At 33.7% G+C, this 6,000-nt stretch overlaps 1 long non-coding RNA gene across 2 annotated transcripts; it reads left to right on the top strand.

The window, feature by feature from the left end:
- Positions 1-911: 911 nt before the first annotated feature.
- LOC122516455 lies at positions 912-1,447 on the top strand. 2 transcript variants are annotated; one of them, XR_006303568.1, is made up of 3 exons: positions 912-1,014; positions 1,083-1,290; positions 1,409-1,447. It is a non-coding gene; the product is annotated as an uncharacterized LOC122516455 (long non-coding RNA). The 2 variants fall into 2 exon arrangements; XR_006303569.1 differs by having other exon boundaries at positions 912-1,021.
- The last annotated feature ends 4,553 nt before the right edge of the window (positions 1,448-6,000 follow it).

The raw sequence follows: 6,000 nt of genomic DNA, 5'->3' as shown, positions 1-6,000 counted from the left end.
TTCTTTGGTTTCAATTTAATTCGGATGGGGACATTTTCAGGATGCACATCCTGGGTCTTCAGAAGCAGTTACCTCCTCGTGGTTAGACCTGGGCAATGGTATTTTACTTTCAGTATAATGTTTAACATATTTTATATGTTAAACATTCCATTGCAAGTAAAATCTAGCCAAAGACCGCTTACAATAAACATTATAATTGTAATTAGTTTCTTTTAACTTTCCAATTGACATCATATTCCTTTACTCCTTTTCTTTAATTCCTTCTATCCATTCATTATACAGAAACTAATTACTTTATAATGTTTTTTAATAACTTTTCTACATTTACAGGTAGTCCTTACCTGTAATTTCCCCCACCAACTATCATACCTTCCCTACTTTTTTCACTTTCTTTCTTTTCTTTTATTTCAAGTATGCTCACATGAATTAGCATGCATTCAAGTGAGTTTACGTAACTTTTGAGATGGAAAAACTTTTAGATTTCCTTTTTTTTCGCGATTTGATATGCATAAAATATGCATTTAGCATAGTCACCGAAGCGACACCAAGTCGATTCGGTCGCTATCCGTTAGTCAGACCTCACCGGTCCTGCCGTTAGCACGATGGTCGGTCGTCTTGTGAAGCCGAGGTTCCTCGTAATATATAATATTAAAATGCGTTGTTTTTTTATTCGCGATTTGATATGCATAAAGTATGCATTTAACATAGGGACCGAAGCGACACGCGTTGGCGATTCGGTCACTATCCGTTAGTCAGGCCTCAACCGTCTGCTGTTAGAGTAATGGTCGATCGTTGCGTGAAGCCTAGGTTTCTCGTAAAAAAAATTAGAGTCAGTGGATTAGTCCGATCGGAGAGAAACCACCTAAAACAAAAATCGTGAGAAGTTCCACCTTAAAAGCCTACTTTTCCCTATTCTTTTCCTATTCCTTTTAATATTTTCTTTGCAGAATAAACTATGATGCCAAATTCCGTCTAAGAGAAGAAGGAAACGAACCTTAGGAGGACTGAGTTATGGTAAATGGTAGTAGAATATAATTATTTCTATAAGTAAATGAACTTTTTTAATTCGTTTATTGTTTCAGATAACAATTCTGACCAAGAGGAAGAGGATGTGGATTAGAAGATGGACCAGAAGTGGACTAAGTTATGGTAAATGGTAGTAAAAAATAATTATTTCTATAAGTAAATGAATATTTTTAATCAGTTTATTGTTTCATATAACCATTCCGTCCAAGAGGAGAGGAAAGTGGATTAGAAGATGACTAGAAGAGGACAGAGTAATGGTAAACGGTAATATAAATTAATTATTTCTCAATGTAAATGAAGTATTTTAATCCATTTATTGTTTTCCTCGTAGCATTGCACATGTATGATAGTTATTTTTAATGTATTTTCTTTATTTTTACAGATGCCATGGATCAACCAAAAATTATATGCATTTATTTTTATAACACTATATTTTAAGTAGATTGACAATTATTATGTATAAAATATTCATTAATTGTAATCTTCGTATGCGTATTTATCGAAATTATATTAAAGTATATTAGTTTCCAAATAAAATCACCGATGTTACTTGAATTTTATTCAGATGCACGAGTAGTCGAAAATTATTAAAATTATAGTTGCGATGTATAAAACAGATTGCATTCGATTCATTCATTGCGTTGCACAGGAACGTTATAATAAAATGTACATTTGTTTAAACAATTACATGAAAATGAAAAAATGCTACAATCGAAGCGTTTTAATCTTAAATTTTATTGATTAGTTGTATGATTCCTTTTATACACATGCGCAACGTTCGGAAAGTCATATAAACAACTTTCAATAAAAGTAATTTACATAGTGGACAAGGGCCCAGTCTGAAGGGGAATTTCGAAGAGGACGGCGCTCCGAACATATATTACGAACTTTTTAACAACAATAGACGCTTCTATCGATTAATTAACAATTATTTTAATATTTTAATGCACTCTCTTTATGTTTCAGATTTTTTAACTACATATCTACTGGTTTAACATTACATACATATTAACGTATTTTCAATAGAAATAATTTTAATATATTTTTATTTTATGTTTCTTTAGATGATTTTTTTAAATTTAATTTCGTTACTGAGCCAATACATAAACATAAAATTTACCGATTACTTATTTTGTTTTTTAATCAATTTTTGGGTCTTCGGAAGCGGTTACCTCCTCGTGGTTAGACCCGGGCAATGGTATTTTACTTTCAGTATAATGTTTAACATATTTTATATGTTATACATTCCATTGCAAGTAAAATCCAGCTAAAGACCGCTTACCATTAACATTATAATGATAATTAGTTTCTTTCATTTTCCTAATTAATATCATATTACAATTCATTACATTGTTTTCCCTTTAATACTACCTTCATATTATATCCCACATTAAAATACTCGATTTATTTCCTAGGAACACTAATCTTGTGCATTCTTTCAGACGTTTTTGTAGTGCGTTCGGTAAAGCACGTCTCGGTCGCGTTCGCGTTCGCGTTCGCGTTCGCGTTCGGGATAAAAAACTTTTTTATAGTTTTTTATTTTCGTTACCGTCCACCCATCGTCATCCTAAGGGTAGGAGACCCATCGGGCATTCATCACTGAAGATTAAAAGTAAGTATAATTTTTCTATGAAACATTTTCTATGATAAATTTTCAATAGTTTTCGATTACGACGAAGATATTAATCGTTCTTTTTCATTTTCTGTTTCAGAACATCATTGCAATCGAGCGCGTAGGCAATGAGGTACTCGAGTGTTTGCATCGTTAAACAAAAATCGGAAATTTTTCGGGTAAAGAAACTCCGAAAGTTTCTTTTATTCGGTTTATACGTGTGCCATCGTCATCCTAAGGGTAGGAGACCCATCGGGCATTCATCACTGAAGATAAAAGGTAAATTAATTTTTATATTAAATATATTTCCTTAATAATTACTTATAATTTTTAAACTATAACAATGATTCTAATCGTTTTGTTCTTTTCTCTCTTTTCAGAAGGCTAAGTGTTAGTGCTAGTGTTTGATATTTGAACTGCGTGCAATGCAGTTGTAAAAATTAGAATCAGTGTCGTGGTCGCGATAAGAAACACGTAAGTTTCTGATTTTCGTTGGAACCGTCTACGGCATCGTCATCTAAGGGTAGGAGACCCATCGGGCATTCATCAATCAAGATAGAAGGTAAATTCATTTTTCTATTAAACATTTCTTTAATAATTACTTGTAATTTTTAAATGGTAACAATGATACTAATAGTTTTCTTATTTTCTTTCTTTACAGAAAGGTAAGCAAGTGTTGGTGTTTGATTTTTGAACTGCGCGCAATGCAGTTGCAAAAAATTAGAGTCAGTGTTTGTGCGAATAATTAAAAAATACAATTTTTATCGCAAAGTAGAGTCATGTTTGTTCGAATAATTAAAATACAATTTTTATCGCGAAGTAGAGTCATGTTTGTTCGAATAATTAAAATACAATTCTTATCGCGAAGTAGAGTCATGTTCGTACGATAATTAAAATAAGATTCTTATCGCGAAGTAGAGTCATGTTTGTTCGAATAATTAAAATACAATTTTTATCGCGGAGTAGAGTCAGTGCATTCGGTCATCGTCACCCTAAGGGTAGGAGACCCATCGTGCATTCATCAATGAAGATTAGAAGTAAGTATATTTTTCTATGAAACATTTTCTATGATAAATTTTCAATAGTTTTTGATTACGACGACGATATTAATCGTTATTTTTCATTTTCTGTTTCAGAACGTCATTGCAATTCGTGCGCGAAGCAATGTAACGGGAGTGTTTGATCGTTTTAATATAATTAAAATCACGGATTAGAAGCACGATCGTTCGTTAATAATAAATTCGGTCGCGTTTCGCGTTCGTGTTCGCGTTATTTTTGAGATTTATATATTCAATTAACTGCGAGCAATGCAGTTAATTGCATTAGAGTTTGTTCGTATAAAATTATAGTTTTTTAATTTGAAAACAGTCGTACAGACTGTTCGCGAAGTAGAGTCAGTGAAGTGCATCAGTGAAGTGACCGCCTATCGGGAGTGAAATTTTTGTGTTTGCATTGACTGCGTGCAATGCAGTCTTTGAATTAGATTGTAGAATCAGTGTTTGTACGAATAATTAAAGTAACATTTTAATCGCGAAGTAGAGTCAGTGACCGGGCGTAAATTAAATTCAAATCGTATCGCGTATGTAGATTCAGTGTTGTTCGCCGTTTAAGAAAAATTTCGGTTTCGCGATAAGAAACTCTTTTATAGTTTCTTATATTCGTTTACCGCGATATTAGAGTCACGGGAGTGCGAGGAAAAGTGCATCGAGGAATTCTCCCATGGGTCTGATGGACGAGGGATGCAGCTGGACCATTTGCTACGAAGTAGGAGTGTTTTGGAGCCACCGCAGAACTTCTAATGCTATTGTTCATATTGCATACATGCGTCATTTTATTTTAAAATGCCACATATATGTAATATAACATTTAGCAGGTCGTGAGTAAAATTTAAAGTCCCTCCGGTGCTCAATCATGCCGAGGATGAAAGGTCCCAATCGGCACGAGTTACTGGTTGTAATTATTCCAAAAAATTATTGACGAGCACATGAGTGATTCCAAAAAAGGATTAGTCCTTTTTTGAAATTGCTCATGAAAATTGTATATTTTATTGTATGTTATATTATTAGTTCAGGATAGGTCTTCTTGTCTCATCGGTTAAATTCATTTAATTAACAGTGCAATTAATTAATGCACTTTTCTTTTTTATTACGTGTTTCGTTCGCGTTTAGTAGTGGTGAAATCGAGTATTAATTTACTCGATTTCGTCCAATAAAGCATGTAATAAATGTCTTACATGCATTGCTTCGTACTTAGTTTATTTAATCGCGATTTTATTTTTCGATATAATCAAAATGAGCAAGAAGACAAACCCATTCGCGACGGATAGACTCTGGCTGTTATATGGTGGCTCAAAGCCCAGTTCTTTATTAGAACAGCCATTTAACGAAAGAGTCGTCCGAGATTTTTTTATTTTTTTAATTCTTAAAATCTTTTGAAAGTCATTATAAATGACTTGTAGAGTCATAGCCCGCTTAGATTATGAGAGAACATTTTTATATATAATCAAATCTTAGATTAGGATTTTCAGCAACTAATATACTAATCCCCGTTTCTCCCCTATACTTTCTGCGTTCTCATTTATGCGTGTGCCCAGGTGTTACACGTATGGGTGAGAAACGGTTAGTATGGGTTTAGTTTTAAGTTTTTCCCCCCCATTTGGCGTCTGTCATTGTGCTAGTGATTGCACGGTGTACATTGCACATGTGTGTGCGGTTAGGAATGTGCATTGTACATCGTTTCGCGTACGTAATACCGCGCTTATTATTTTTTAAAGTTATTGAATAAAAATAACTTGTAGAGTCACGCGTACGATACGAAATTTTTTTTTTTAACAATCGTTTTGCATAGTAGAGTTACCGCATTTATTTGCGGAAACTATGATATACTCGTATATAACTAGTATGCAATATATACTAGTTTATACTTGTATTTTTGCATTAGTCATTTATGCAATAATCACTAGCCTTGACAGACGATTACAGCAATTGGTACGTACTCCCATAAATTTAGAAAACGCGTTTGAACTAGGGTGTCGGAGGTGCCCGGGGCATGCTCTCTAGTTTAGGCTTTTGCACCCTGGTGGTATGTGTGAGAACCGTGGATGTGTGGGTGGGTATGCATGTGTATTTTTTTGAGCGAATGTGAAACTTTAATTATAAGTAGGTAGGACCCCGGAATGGCACGTGGCATACTTGCACTTTTCAGTGCGAGTCCCCACCTCCGGGTTTTATACGGAATTGTCACAAAATTCTATCTTTTTATTCTATCTTGCTTGACTTGCTAAATCTTTTTTGTGACAATTCTGTAATATGTATTATGTATCATGATTCAAAGGGATTTGCAACCATTTAAGAAATTCATTT

This window comes from Polistes fuscatus, unplaced genomic scaffold (assembly GCF_010416935.1).
Source record: "Polistes fuscatus isolate 324 unplaced genomic scaffold, CU_Pfus_HIC Scaffold2, whole genome shotgun sequence".
Classification (NCBI taxonomy): domain Eukaryota; kingdom Metazoa; phylum Arthropoda; class Insecta; order Hymenoptera; family Vespidae; genus Polistes; species Polistes fuscatus.
Note: the sequence above shows the minus strand (reverse complement) of the source record. Positions and strands in the feature narration are given on the sequence as shown.